Here is a 14,466-nt window from a genome sequence, read left to right on the forward strand (position 1 = left end):
CTCAGGTAACTCATTAACTCTAGCCCGTTCCATAACAACTAGTATAAACTGCCTTAAAGATTAAGATATCATAATTTGAGAGAAAGTAACTTGCTATTTCACTATTTATTGCTTTAGTCACCAAAAAGCCTCTATTAAAATTGGCTCTTTATTGTCCCTTTAAATGTAATATTTGACACATGCATTCCTCTGCTTTCTCACTCTCATTCCCCAGAGGCAATTGCTGTCTTGATTCTGTGCTTATAATTTCCAGGTTGTGGCTTGTCTTTTCACATTCTCTGCAGGTTTTTTTATAATGAACACAATTTCTTAAATTAATGGTCATATTTAACAATAGTTTCTTTTATAGTCCACTGTTTCTGTATTGTGTGTTCAAAAAATCCTTTTAACCTCAAAGATATTATTATACATTTTCTTCTAAAATTTAAAAGATTTCCTGTTCATATTTAAATTCTTAGACCAAGTGGAATTGCTTTTTATGAATAAGGTGGGGAAGTGTTCTAATTTCAACTTTTTCCCTTTATGAGTTTATCAGTCAATTGTTCTTGGACAATTTTCTAAATAGTCCCATTGGTCAGAAATATTATCTTGGTCATATATCAGTTTCGTAAATGCATGGGTCTTGTGATTCTGTACCATTCTTTAATTTGGCTATCCTTACTTTAGTATCTCACAACCTTAATTATCATTATAATAAGTTTTATAATCAAAGATCTAGCAGAGCAAGTCCCACCCTGCTTACCATATTATTCTTCCATAGGTGTGTCCAGGGTTTTCTTCGCCTCTATCTTCCTAGAATTAGCTTGTGAAGTCCCATGAAAACAAGGTTGGGACTTCAACTGAAATTACATTAATCTACAGATCAGTCCAGGAAGAATGAAAATCTTTACAATATTGAGTCTTTCTATAGATAGAAAAACTAGGTCTTGGTCAGTTTTTTGGTCAGATTTATTCTTAGGTACCTCGCAGTTTTGTTTTTGATTTTTTTGCTGCTGTAAATGCTGTCTTTTTTCACCTTTTTATTTTTTTTTCACATCTTTATTGGAGTATAAATGCTTTACAATGTTGTGTTAGTTTCTGCTGTACAACAAAGTGAATCAGCTATATGTATACATATACCCCCATATCCCCTCCCTCTTGAACCTCCCTCCCACCCTCCCTATCCCATCCCTCTAGGTCGTCACAAAGTACTGAGCTGATCTCCCTGTGCTCTGCAGCAGCTTCCCACTAGCTATCTATTTTGCATTTGGTAGTGTATATATGTCCATGCCACTCTCTCACTTCATCCCAGCTTCTGCTTCCCCACCCCTGTGCCCTCAGGTCTGTTCTCTATGTCTGCATTTTTACTACTGCCCTGACACTAGGTTCCTCAGTACTGCTTTTTAAAATTCCATATATATGCGTTAGCATACAGTATTTGTTTTTCTCTTTCTGACTTACTTCACTCTGTATGACAGATTCTAGATCCATCCACCTCACTACAAATAACTCAATTTCATTTCTTTTCATGGCTGAGTAATATTCCATTGTATATATGTGCCACATCTTCTTTATCCAATCATCTGTTGATGGACATTTAGGTTGCTTCCATGTCCTGGTGATTGTAAATAGTGCTGCAATGAACATTGTGGTTCGTGTCTCTTTTTGAATTATGGTTTTCTCAGGGTATATGCCCAGTAGTGGGATTTCTGTGTCATCCAGTAGTGGGATTTCTGTGTCATATGGTAGTTCTATTTTTAGTTTTTTAAGGAACCTCCATACTGTTCTCCATAGTGGCTGTATCAATTTACATTCCCATCAAGAGTGCAGGAGGGTTCCCTTTTCTCCATACCCTCTCCAGCATTTGTTGTTTGTAGATTTTTTGATGATGGCCATTCTGACCAGTGTAAGGTGATACCTCATTGTGGTTTTGATTTGCACTTCTCTAATGATTAGTGATATTGAGCATCTTTTCATGCATTTGTTGGCCATCTGTATGTCTTCTTTGGAGAAATGTCTATTTAGGTCTTCTGCCCATTTTTGGACTGGGTTGCTTGTTTTGGGGATATTGAGCTGCATGAGCAGCTTGTATATTTTGGAGATCAATCCTTTGTCAGTTGCTTCGTTTGTAAATATTTTCTCCCATTGTGAGTATTGTCTTTGTCTTGTTTTTGGTTTCCTTTTGTGCAAAAGCTTTCAAGTTTCACTAGGTCCCATTTGTTTATTTTTGTTTTTATTTCCCTTACTGTAGGAAGTAGGTCAAAAAGGATCTTGCTGTGATTTATGTCATAGAGTATTCTGCCTATGTTTTCCTCTAAGAGTATTATAGTGTCTAGCCTTATGTTTAGGTCTTTAATCGATTTTGAGTTTATTTTTGTGTTTGGTGTTAGGGTGTGTTCTAATTTCATTCTTTTACATGTAGCTGTCCGTTTTTTCCCAGCACCACTTATTGAAGAGGCTGTCCTTTCTCCATTATATATTCTTGCCTCCTTTGTCAAAGATAAGGTGACCATATGTGCGTGGGTTTATTTCTGGGCTTTCTATCTTGTACTATTGATCTATATTTCTGTTTTTGTGACAGTACCATACTGTCTTGATTACTGTAGCTTTGTAGTATAGTCTGAAGTCTGGGAGCCTGATTTCTCCAGCTCTGTTTCTCTTTCTCAAGATTGCTTTGGCTATTCAGGGTCTTTTGTGTTTCCATACAAATTGTGAAATTTTTTGTTCCAGTTCTGTGAAAAATGCCATTGGTAGTTTGATAGGGATTGCACTGAACCTGTAGATTGCTTTGTGTAATATAGTCATTTTCACAATATCGATTCTTCCAATCCAGGAGCATGGTATATCTCTCCATCTGTTTATGTTATCTTTGATTTCTTTCATCAGTGTTTTATAGTTTTCTGAGTACAGGTCTCTTGCCTCCTTAGATAGGTTTATTCCTAGGTATTTTATTCTTTTTGTTGTGATGGTAAATGGGACTGTTTCCTTAATTTCTCTTTCTGATCTTTCATTGTTAGTGTATAGGAATGGAAGAGATTTCTGTGCATTAATTTTGTATCCTGCAACCTTACCAAATTTATTGATTAGTACTAGTAGTTTTCTGGTGGCATCTTTAGGATTTTCTATCTATAGTATCATGTCATTGGCAAAAAGTGACAGTTTTATTTCTTTTCCAATTTGTATTCCTTTTATTTCTTTTTCTTCTCTGATTGCTGTGGCTAGGACTTCCAATACTGTGTTGAATAACAGTGGTGAGAGTGGACATCCTTGTCTTGTTCCTGATCTTAGAGGAAATGCTTTCAATTTTTCACCATTGAGAATGGGTTTGTCTTAAATGGCCTTTATTATGTTGAGGTAATTTCCCTCTATGCCAACTTTCTGGAGAGTTTTTATCATAAATGGGTGTTGAATTTTGTCGAAAGCTTTTTCTACATCTATGGAGATGATCATATGGTTTTTAGTCTTTAATTTGTTAATATGGTGTATCACATTGATTGTTTTGCATATATTGAAGAATCCTTGCATCCCTTGGGTAAATCCCACTTGATAATTGTGTATGATCCTTTTAATGTGTTTTGTATTCTGTTTGTTAGTATTTTGTTGAGGATTTTTGCGTCTATGTTCATCAGTGATGTTGGTCTATAATTTTCTTTTTTTGTGATATCTTTGTCTGGTTTTGGTATCAGGGTAATGGCGGCCTTATAGAAAGAGTTTGGGAGTGTTCCTCCCTCGTAATTTTTTGGAAGAGCTTGAGAAGGATAGGTGTTAACTCTTCTCTACATTATTGATAGAATTCATCTGTGAAGCCATCTGGTCCTGGACTTTTATTTGTTGGAAGATTTTTTAATTACAGTTTCAACTTCATTACCTGTGATTGGTCTGTTTATATTTTCTAATGCTTCCTGGTTCAATCTTGGAAGCTTGTACTTTTCCAAGAATTTGTCCATTCCTTTCAGGTTGTCCATTTTATTGGCATATGGTTGCTTGTTGTAGCCCTTTATGATCTTTTGTATCTCTGCAGTGTCAGTTGTAATCTCTCCTTTTTCATTTCTAATTTTATTGATTTGCATCCTCTCCTTTTTTTTCTTGTTGAGTCTGGCTACAGGTTTATCAATTTTGTTTATCTTCTCAAAAAACTAGCTTTTAATTTTATTGACCTTTGCTATTATTTTCTTTGTTTCTATTTCATGTATTTCTGCTCTGATCTTTATGATTTCTTTCCTTATACTAATTTTGGGTTTTCTTTGTTCTTCATTTTCTAGTTGCTTTAGGTGTAAGGTTAGATTGTTTATTTGAGATTTTTCTTGTTTCTTGAGGTGAGCTTGAGTTGCTATGAACTTCCCTCTTAAGAACTGCTTTTGCTGCATCCCATAGGTTTTGGATCATCGTGTTTTCATTGTCATTTGTTTCTAGGTATTTTTTGATTTCCTCTTTGATTTCTTCAGTGATCTCTTGGTTATTTAGCAATGCACTGCTTAGCGTCCATGTATTTGTGTTTTTTACTGTTTTTTCCTGTAATTGGTTTCTAATTTCATAGCATTGTGGTTGGAAAAGATGCTTGATATGATTTCAATTTTCTTAAATTTTCCAAGCTTTGATTTGTGACCCAAAATGTGATATATTCTGGAGAACGTTCCATGTGCACTTGAGAAGAAAATGTATTCTTCCACTTTCGGGTGGAATGTCCTAAAAATATCAATTAAGTCTATCTGGTCTGTTGTGTCATTTAAAGCTTGTGTATCCTTATTTATTTTCTGTCTGCATGATCTATCTATTGGTGTAAGTGGGGGTGTTAAAGTCCCCCACTGTTATTGTCTTACTGTCAACTTCTCCTTTTATGGCTGTTAGCATTTGCCTTATGTACTGAGGTGCTCCTATGTTGGGTGCATAAATATTTATAATTGTTATGTTTTCTTCTTGGATTGATCCCTTGATCATTATGTAGTGTCCTTCCTTATCTCTTGTAACAGTCTTTATTTTAAAGTCTAATTTTACCTGATATGAGTGTTGCTACTCCAGCTTTCTTGTGATATCCATTTGCATGGAATATTTTTCCACCTCCTCACTTTCAGTCTGTATGTGTCCCTAGGTCTGACGTGGGTCTCTCATAGATAGCATATATAAGCGTTTTGTTTTTGTATCCATTAGCCAGTCTGTGTCTTTTGGTGAGCATTTAATCCATTTATATTCAAGTTGATTATCGATATGTATGTTCCTATTACCATTTTCTTAATTGATTTGGGTTTGTTTTTGTGGGTCTTTTTCCTCTCCTGTGTTTCCCACTTAGAGAAGTTCCTTTAGCATTTGTTATAAATCTGGTTAGGTGGTGCTGAATTCTCATAGCTTTTGCTTGTCTGTAAAGCTTTTGATTTCTCCATCAAATCTGAATGAGATCCTTGCTGGGCAGAGTAATATTGGTTGTAGGTTTTTCCCTTCCATCACTTTAAATATGTCCTGCCATTCCCTTCTGACTTGCCGAGTTTCTGCTGAAAGATCAGCTGTTAACCTTATTAAGATTCCTTGTATGTTATTTGTTGCCTTTCCCTTGCTGTTTTTAATATTTTTTCTTTGTATTTAATTTCTGATAGTTTGATTAATATGTGTCTTGGCGTGTTTCTCTTTGGGTTTATCCTGTATGGGACTCTGCGATTCCTGGACTTGATTGACCATTTCCTTTCCCATGTTAGGGAAGTTTTTGGCTGTAATCTCTTCAAATATTTTCTCTGATCCCTTTTTTTTGTCTTCTTCTGGGACCACTATAATTCAAATGTTGGTACGTTTACTGTTGTCCCAGAGGTCTCTGAGACTGTGCTCAATTCTTTTCATTCTTTTTTCTTTATTCTGCTCCCTCCCAGTTATTTCCACCATTTTATCTTCCAGCTCACTTATCCATTCTTCTGCCTCAGTTATTCTGCTATTGATTCCTTCTAGAGTATTTTTAATTTCAGTTATTGTGCTGTTCATCAGTGTTTGTTTTCTCTTTAGTTCTTCTAGATCCTTGTTAAATGTTTCTTGTATTTTCTCCATTCTGTTTCTGAGATTTTGGATCTTTACTATCATTAGCCTGAATTATTTTTCAGGTAGGTTGCCTATTTCATCTTCATTTATTTGGTCTTATAAGTTTTTATCTTGCTCCTTCATTGTAACATATTTTTTTGTCATTTTATTATTATTGTTTTTTTGATATGTGGTGCTGTATTTCTGTCTTACTTGTTGTTTGGCCTGAGGCATCCAGCACTGGAGTTTGCAGGCAGTTGGATAGAGAGAGTCTTGGTGCTGAGATAAGAACCTCCAGGAGGCCTCACTCTGATTAATATTCCCTGGGGTCTGATGTTCTCTGTTAGGCCAGCAGTTTGGACTCAGAGCTCCCACCACAGGAGCTTGGGTCTGACCTCCAGTCTGGGAACCAAGATCCTGCAAGGTGTGGTGCAGCAAAAAAAAAAAAAAAGAAAGAAAAAGAAAAAAAAAAAGGAGCAATACAATAACAAAGGATAAAAAACAAAATAAAATTAGAAAGGTAAAAATATATTAGGAAAAATAAACATATAATTGAAACAACTGCACCCAGGTAAAATAAAATCACAACAGAAAAAAGAAAAATAACAAAGCGGGGGGGAACAAGCCAAAAGGAGCAGAACAATAACAAAGTATAAAGCATAAAATAAAATTAGAAAAACAATTCATTAGAAAAAATAAAAATATAAATGAATCAACAAGGTAAAACAGAACCCCAATCTAAAAGAGGAAGAAAAAAAAAGCCTTGGCTATGGGGGGCGGAGTTTAGTGGGGGTGGAACTTAGGCAGGGGCGGGGTTTAGGGTGGGATGGGACCTAGGTGGGTAGGTGGTGACATTTGAGCATGGGGTGGGGCCTAGGCGGGGCAACGTTCAAGTGTGGGGTGGGACGTCTGCTTAGGACCTTCTGTGGAAGGGGACAGGCAGCACCTCCAAAGGAGGGCCTCTGGAGTGTGGTGTTGGGAGTTTGGTGGTAAGGTCCTTGGTGAGGGTGTGTGGGTGGGGTTTTGGCCCAGTGCAGTTGGAGGGGGTTTCAGAGGGGGTCTCCAAGTGTACAGGTAGGGGGCTGGGTGGGGGTGTAGGGGCAGGGCTTGGGCTCTGCACCACAGGAGGGAGGCTCTGAGGGCAGAGGATTAGGCCTGGGAGCCCAACAGGCTCCCTGGTGCCTAAGTGGACAGGGAAAGCTCTGGCCACCTTCCATTCCATCCCTCCACACACACCGCCCCCCCACCATCTCCCCAGGGTCTCCCCCATCCCAGCTGGACCCCAAACCGTTGGTGGATCCCACTGGATGTAGGAACTCCTCCCCTCCCCTAGCCACCTCTCAGGGGTGCCGACCTAGAGGTCCGGCCTTTACTTTTGCTCCCCCTTCCCTCCCTCCCACTCCCTCAGGCCCCGCGCGGCTGGAGGGGGCCTTGGTGGACAGAGGATCAGGCCCAGGACCTCAGCAGGCTCCCGGGGGCCCAAGTGGACAGGGGAAAACTGGCCATGCTCCCCTTTGATCCTCTGCCCTCCCAGTGGTCCCCCAACTTCCCCTTTTGGGTGTGGGATCCCTTCCCCTCCCCTAGCCCCCCATCAGGGGTGCCAGTTCCATCTCACCTCCACTTCTCCCCACTCACTCCCCCCAATGCCCCACGTCCTACGTAGTCTCTGGGGGTTCCTCCCGTCCCCTTAGGTGTCTGTGGTCCCCCACTAGTGCCTGGTAGGTGCCCTAGTTGTGCAGAGATGCGAATTCCGTGTCCTCCTAGTCCGCCATGCTGATTCCACCCCCTCCCGTCTTTTTAAAAATGTTTTTCAAATTATTTGTTGCTGATATATAGAAATGTATTTGATTTTTTTATATTGACCTTATAGCCAGCTAAACTCTTCTATTTTTTCTTTTTTTTGACCACACCACATGGCTTGTGGGATCTTAGTTCCCTGACCAGGGATTGAACCCAGGCCCACTGCAGTGAAAGCATGGAGTCCTGACCACTGGACAGCCAGGGAATTCCCTATTTTTTCTACTTTTTATCTGCAGATTCCTTTGAGCTATGTGGACAATCATACCTGTGACTAATGACAATTTTATTTATTCCTTTCCAAACTTTGTGCTTTTATTTTCTTTCTTATATTGTGCTTGCTAGAAACTCCAGTACAATGTTGAATAGAAGTAACCTAGTACAAATTTTTTTTGTCTTGTTCCTGAGTTTAAAGGAAAAGCTTTTAAAGTTTCCCCACTGAGAATAATACTTGCTATAGAATTTTTGTAGATGCTTTTCATCAGGCTAAGGAAGTTCTAATTCTATTTCTAATTTGCTTAGAGTTTTTATCATGAGTGGGTGTTGAATTTTGTCAAATACTTCTTTGTCCATCTATTCTAATGATAATATGCTTTTCTCCCTTGAACATATTAATGTGATGAATGACATTTATAGATTTTTCTAATGCTAAATCACTTTTGCTCTCCTGAATAAACCTAACTTGGACACAGACTATATATTTGGAATGATATATTCCTCGAAAAGTTAGTAGGATTCACCTGTTAAACTGTGTGGCCCTGGCATTTTATTCTTAAGAATGTTTTAAATTAATGTTTCAATTTCCCCATTACAGGAAGTGTAGGCTTTCTATGTCTTCTTAAAGCACTTTTAGCGAATTACATTTTTCTAGGAATTTGTTTCCAGTTCATCTAGGTTTTCAAATTTATTGGTCTGAAATGTTCCAGTATTATTTCACATCTTAACCTCTGCTGGTCTGGATTTATGCCTCCTTTTATATTCCTAATTATTGTTTGTGCCTTCTTTTTTGCTTGATTCATCTCATCAGAGTTTTTCATCTATTTTAATAATCTTTTCAAAGAGCCAGCTTGGGCTTTGTTGAACCTCACTGTTGTATCTTTGTTTTCTATTTCATTGATGTTTACTCTTTATTTTCTCCTTCCTTCTACTTTTCATGAGTATATTGTTCTTTTTCTAACTTCTTAAGTTGGTTACTTAGTTGCTTAATTTTCAGCCCTTCTTTTCTTCCAATATATTTAAAGCCATTTGTTTTCCTCTTTCTTAATGTAATGTGTAGTATTTAATAGAATTGTTATGCAGATTTTTTACTATCAATTTAGTCACAAGTTTTTGGATTTCATTATGACTTCCAAATGTATGAGATTAAAAAAATTTTTTAATATATACTGATAATTGAGAAAGAACATGACTTGTCAATTCCTTGAAATTTATTGAGACTTGTTTTACAGTTTGGTCCATTACCATTGAAAAAAATTCCATGTGTGTTTGAAAAGAATGTAGTTAACAAATTGTCTGTTAGTTCAAGTTTAACTAAAATTTTCAAATATTCTGTATATTTACTGATTTTTAGTATGCTTGACTTACCAAAGACATGTTTAAATCTTACAGCATGATGGTAGATTTGTCAATTTCTCCTTTTGTTCTATTTCTTTTAATTTTGCATTTTTGGAAACTATTAATGAAGGAAAAATTACTGAATTAATCAGGATATATAAAAAAATCTAACTGAATGATCTTTGCTAAACAGTCCTTTGTTTGATATTAATAACAGATTTTGTGGGGGTTGGTATTTCTCTGGTACATATGTACTTTTTTTTTTTTTTTTTTTTTGCGGTATGTGGGCCTCTCACTGTCGTGGCCTCTCCCGTTGCGGAGCACAGGCTCCGGACACGCAGGCTCAATGGCCATGGCTCACGGGCCCAGCCGCTCCGCGGCACATGGGATCTTCCCAGACCGGGGCACAAACCCGTGTCCCCTGCATCGGCAGGCGGACTCTCAACCACTGCGCCACCAGGGAAGCCCCATATGTACTTTTTTATTCTTTTTCATTTTTTTCTGCCAATTTGCTTCTACTGTATAGCTTGTAAACAGCATATAACTGGGTTTTTTAAAAATCCAGTTTGGCAAACTTTTGACTGGTGAGTTTAGTTCTTTTACATTTATGGTAATTATTGACATATTGCACTTGATTCTACCATTTTACTTTTTATTATTTTTCCTTTCCCCCAACTCCATGCTTTTTCTTTCTTTTCCTCTCTCCTGCTTCCCCCAGGGAGTGGGTTTATTTTTTTATTGATCATATTTTTCCTTATTCCAATTGTTTTCTCTTTATAAATTTAGAAATTATTCACTTTATTTCTATTCTCTCAGTGGTTACCCTGGACATTTTGCCAAACCTATTTGATAAGATCTAGTGTCAAATAATATATTAACCTTTTAGTGAACAATTCTAGGAACTTAGAACACTTTAATTTCAACATACTCCCTGACTTATATGTTATTATAGACCCAGTATTTTAGAGCTATCCATTTATAAACCCCCTGAATTAAACAATATAATACTTACAGTGTTTTATATGAACAATATTTGCTTGGGTTTACATACACGTCTGCTATTTTATATCCTTGCCATTTCTTCTTGTATCTTAAGACTGTCTAGGATCATTTTCTTTCAGAAGTCCTTTATTGCAGTTCTCTTGATGTTTTCTTTTCTTTTTTTTTAAATCTATAAATGTGTTTATCTTATCCTCTTTCTTCAAAGATAGTTTTACTGGGTTAACAATTGTAGTTCCTTTGCTCTCAACGTTTTGAAGATATTATTTCACACCTTCTGATTGCCATTACTGCTTTAGAAGTTTGCTGTCATTATCCTTTTGAAGGCAATATTTTTCTCTGGCTGTTTTTGAAGTTTATTTTGGTGTTCATGAATTTCCCTTCAATATCTCTAGGATAGTTTTTTCTTTTAATTTATCCTGGGGATTCATGTTTTTCATCATTTCTGAAAATTTTCAGCCGTTATCTCTCTAAAAACCACCTCTCTTTTATTCTCTCTATTCTTTCTTCCATGGAAATTCTAATTAGACAAATATTAGACTCCCTTTTTCCTCCAAATCTCCTACCTTTCTCTCCTTTTCCATTGTATTGTCTCTTTCTGCTGCATTCTAGGTAATTTCTTAGACCTATCTTCCAGATTTCTAATTTTTTCAGCTGTAGTCTTCCACTGAGTTTTTTTTCACTTCAACAATTTATATTTTTTCACTTCTATAACTTCCCTTTGTTTTTTGTTCTTCAAATAAGCCTGTTCATTCAAATAATTATTGCTTTCTCTTTGTGAACGAATCTTTAAACATTTCATGCATAGCTGTTCTATATTCCATATCCAACAATTCCAGTATCTGCAGTACCTGAATGAGTAATTCCATTATTTGCTGTTTCTGCTGTCATAATGTTTCACCTTTTCCTAGGCTTCATGTGCTTAATGAGCTTACTGCTTGACCTTAATCTGAGGGAATCTTGGAGGACTAAATTGGACAAACATTTCTTTTTTTTTTTTTTTCTTTTTGCGGTACGCGGGCCTCTCACTGTTGTGGCCTCTCCCGTTGCGGAGCACAGGCTCCGGATGCGCAGGCCCAGTGGCCATGGCTCACGGGCCCAGCCGCTCCGCAGCACGCGGGATCCTCCCGGACCGGGGCACGAACCCGTATCCCCTGCATCGGCAGGCGGACTCCCAACCACTGCGCCACCAGGGAGGCCCTGGACAAACATTTCTTAAGAAAGGATTGCCGTTTGTTTCTGATAGTGTCCAGGGGGTTTCACCAACCTGGTACTATATCAGACCCCTGAGACGTGAAAGGCCCAGGCTCAGACTCTCCACCTTGCTCCTGGTCTCAGACTCAGACAAATGGTAGCAGTCTTGATACCTGCATTAAGCTTTGTGCCCATCTTCTATCCCCAGGTCTTCCACAACTTCCTCAGAATTCCCACCATGCAGGAATGAGGCAGACATGTTTAGAGTGACCACCCTTCCTTCAACAGAGATCTAGTGTACTGGGTCTAGGAGCATACCTCCCATAGCCCTTTACTCTTATCATCATGAGTGAAAAGTCACAGAAACTCTGTGATCTGCTAACAATGATAGTCTTAGCATCCTGATCTGCTAACAATGATAGTCTTAGCATCACTATCTGCTTTGAATCCACCAGGACCAACTTTCTCATGCCCTTTATAGCCCTGTTTATGTCAGTTATCACAAGAACCACCAGATTCCTAGGTCAAATTCCACACTCAGATCTCTCCAAGTTTCCTGACATCCCTTATTCTGCCCCTTCTACCACTCTTCTCCAATTCCTGAACCTTTCCATCATGCCCCCTAAAATTCATGGTTCAGCAAAACTGCTTTAATTTCAATGTCTTTTTCTGAAGACTCCTTTCATCTTCTTACTATAACTGAAATGTGGATTGCCCCTGAAAGCACAGTTTCCCCTGCAGTCTTCTCAAATGCTGGCTGTTTTTCTCTCTCACTCCCCTGTTGCCACTGGGCCTAGAAGTTGGGGTAGCATCTCCTTGTTCCTCACTGCTTCTTTCAGACCTATCTTCTTTCTCCCCCAAACCTCTACCTTTGACACTCATGTCATCAGAAAGATTACTTATTACCTCATATTTTGATGTCAATAAGATATGAAAAGGAAATTAAAGGTAGAAAGTCCAGGAAGGAAGAAATAAAATTGGTTTTGTTCACAGATGACATAATAATCTATGTAGAAAATCCAAAAGAATTGACCAGAAAAAACCCCGTGAGTTTAATTATAAATTCACAATTATAACAAAGTTGAAGGATACAAGACTAATATACAAAAGTCAATCACTTTCCTATATACCAGTAATGAACAAGCAGAATTTGAAATTAAAAACACATTAGCAGAGCACAGAGAATTTTTAGGGTAGTGAAAATACTCTGTATTATAACGATGGATATATAAGGTATCATGTCATTTTACATATGTCCAAACACATAGATTGTACACCACTAAGAGTGAACCCTCAGGTAAACTATGGACTTTGAATGATTATGATGTGTCAATGTAGTTTCATTAATTGTAACCAATGTACCATTCTGATGGGGAATGTTGCTAACAGGGGAGAAGCTATGCATGTGTGGAGGCACAGGGTATATGGGAAATCTCTGTAGCTTCCTCTAAATTTTGCTGTGAATCTAAAACTCCTGTAAAGATGTAGAAAACAAACTTATGGTTACCAGGGGGTAAGGGGGGAGGGATAAATTGGGAGATTGGAATTGATATATACACACCATTATATATAAAATAGATAACTAATAAGGATCTACCATATAGCACAGGAAACTCTACTCAATACTCTGCAATAACCTATATGAGAAAAGAATTTAAAGAGAGTTGATATTCATATATGTATAACTGATTCACTTTGCTGTACAGCAGAAACTAACACAAGTTAGTTTCTAACCATAGAAACTATACAGTAAAAAATTAAAACTATAATCAACTATACAGTAAATCAACTATACAGTAAAAAATTAAAAAAGAAAACTACTTTAAAAATCAACTATACAGTAAAAAATTAAAAAAATAAAACTACTTTAAAAATTGTCTTTAGGGCTTCCCTGGTGGCACAGTGGTTGAGAGTCCGCCTGCCGATCCAGGGGACGCGCGTTTGTGCCCTGGTCCGGGAGGATCCTGCGTGTCGCGGAGTGGCGCGGAGTGGCTGGGCCCGTGAGCCATGGCCGCTGGGCCTGCGCGTCTGGAGCCTGTGCTCCGCAATGGGAGAGGCCACAACAGTGAGAGGCCCGCGTACCGCCAAAAAAAAAAAAATTGTCTTTAAATATTAAAAATTTTATTTCCATCAGTACCCCCTAAAAATAAAATACCTTAGATATAAGTCTAACAAAATATGTATAAGATATATATGAGGAAAACTATAAAATTCTGATGGAAGATATCAAAGAACTAAATTAATGTAGAGATATTCCATTTTCACAGATAGGAGGACTCAATATTGTCAAGAGGTCAGTTCTTACCAACATTGATCTATAAATTCAGAGTGATTCCTATCAAAATCCCAGTAAGGTATTTTGTAGATATCAATAAACTGATTTTAATGTATATATGGAGAAGTAAAAGACCCATAACAGCCAACCCAGTACTGAAGGAGAATAAAGTTGGAAGACACACTATCCTACTTCAAGATTTACTATAAAGCTACAGTAATCAAGAGTGTGTAGTATTGAAATAATAGACAATTAGATCAGTGGAACAGAACAGAACCACATAAATAGACCCAGATAAATATAGTGCACTGATCTTCAACAAAGGAGCAAAGGCAACACAATGCAGAAGAGATGTTTTTTTCAGCAAATTGTGCTAGAATAACTGGACATCCACAAGCAAAAAAGTGAAATCTAGTCACAAACCTTAGATTTTTCACAAAAATTAACTCAAGATGGAGCATATATCTAAATGCAAAACACAAAATGGTAAAAACCCTTAAAAGATAACAAAGGAGAAAACCTAGATGTCCTTGGGTATGGTGATGACCTTTTAGATACAATACTAAAGGCACAATCCATGAAAGAAATCATTAAGCCAGACTTCATTAAAATTAAGAATTCTGCTCTGCAAAAAAAAAAAAAAAATATGAAAAGAGTAAGAAGCCAGACTG

Source organism: Mesoplodon densirostris, chromosome 2 (genome assembly GCF_025265405.1).
Source record: "Mesoplodon densirostris isolate mMesDen1 chromosome 2, mMesDen1 primary haplotype, whole genome shotgun sequence".
Lineage (NCBI taxonomy): Eukaryota > Metazoa > Chordata > Mammalia > Artiodactyla > Ziphiidae > Mesoplodon > Mesoplodon densirostris.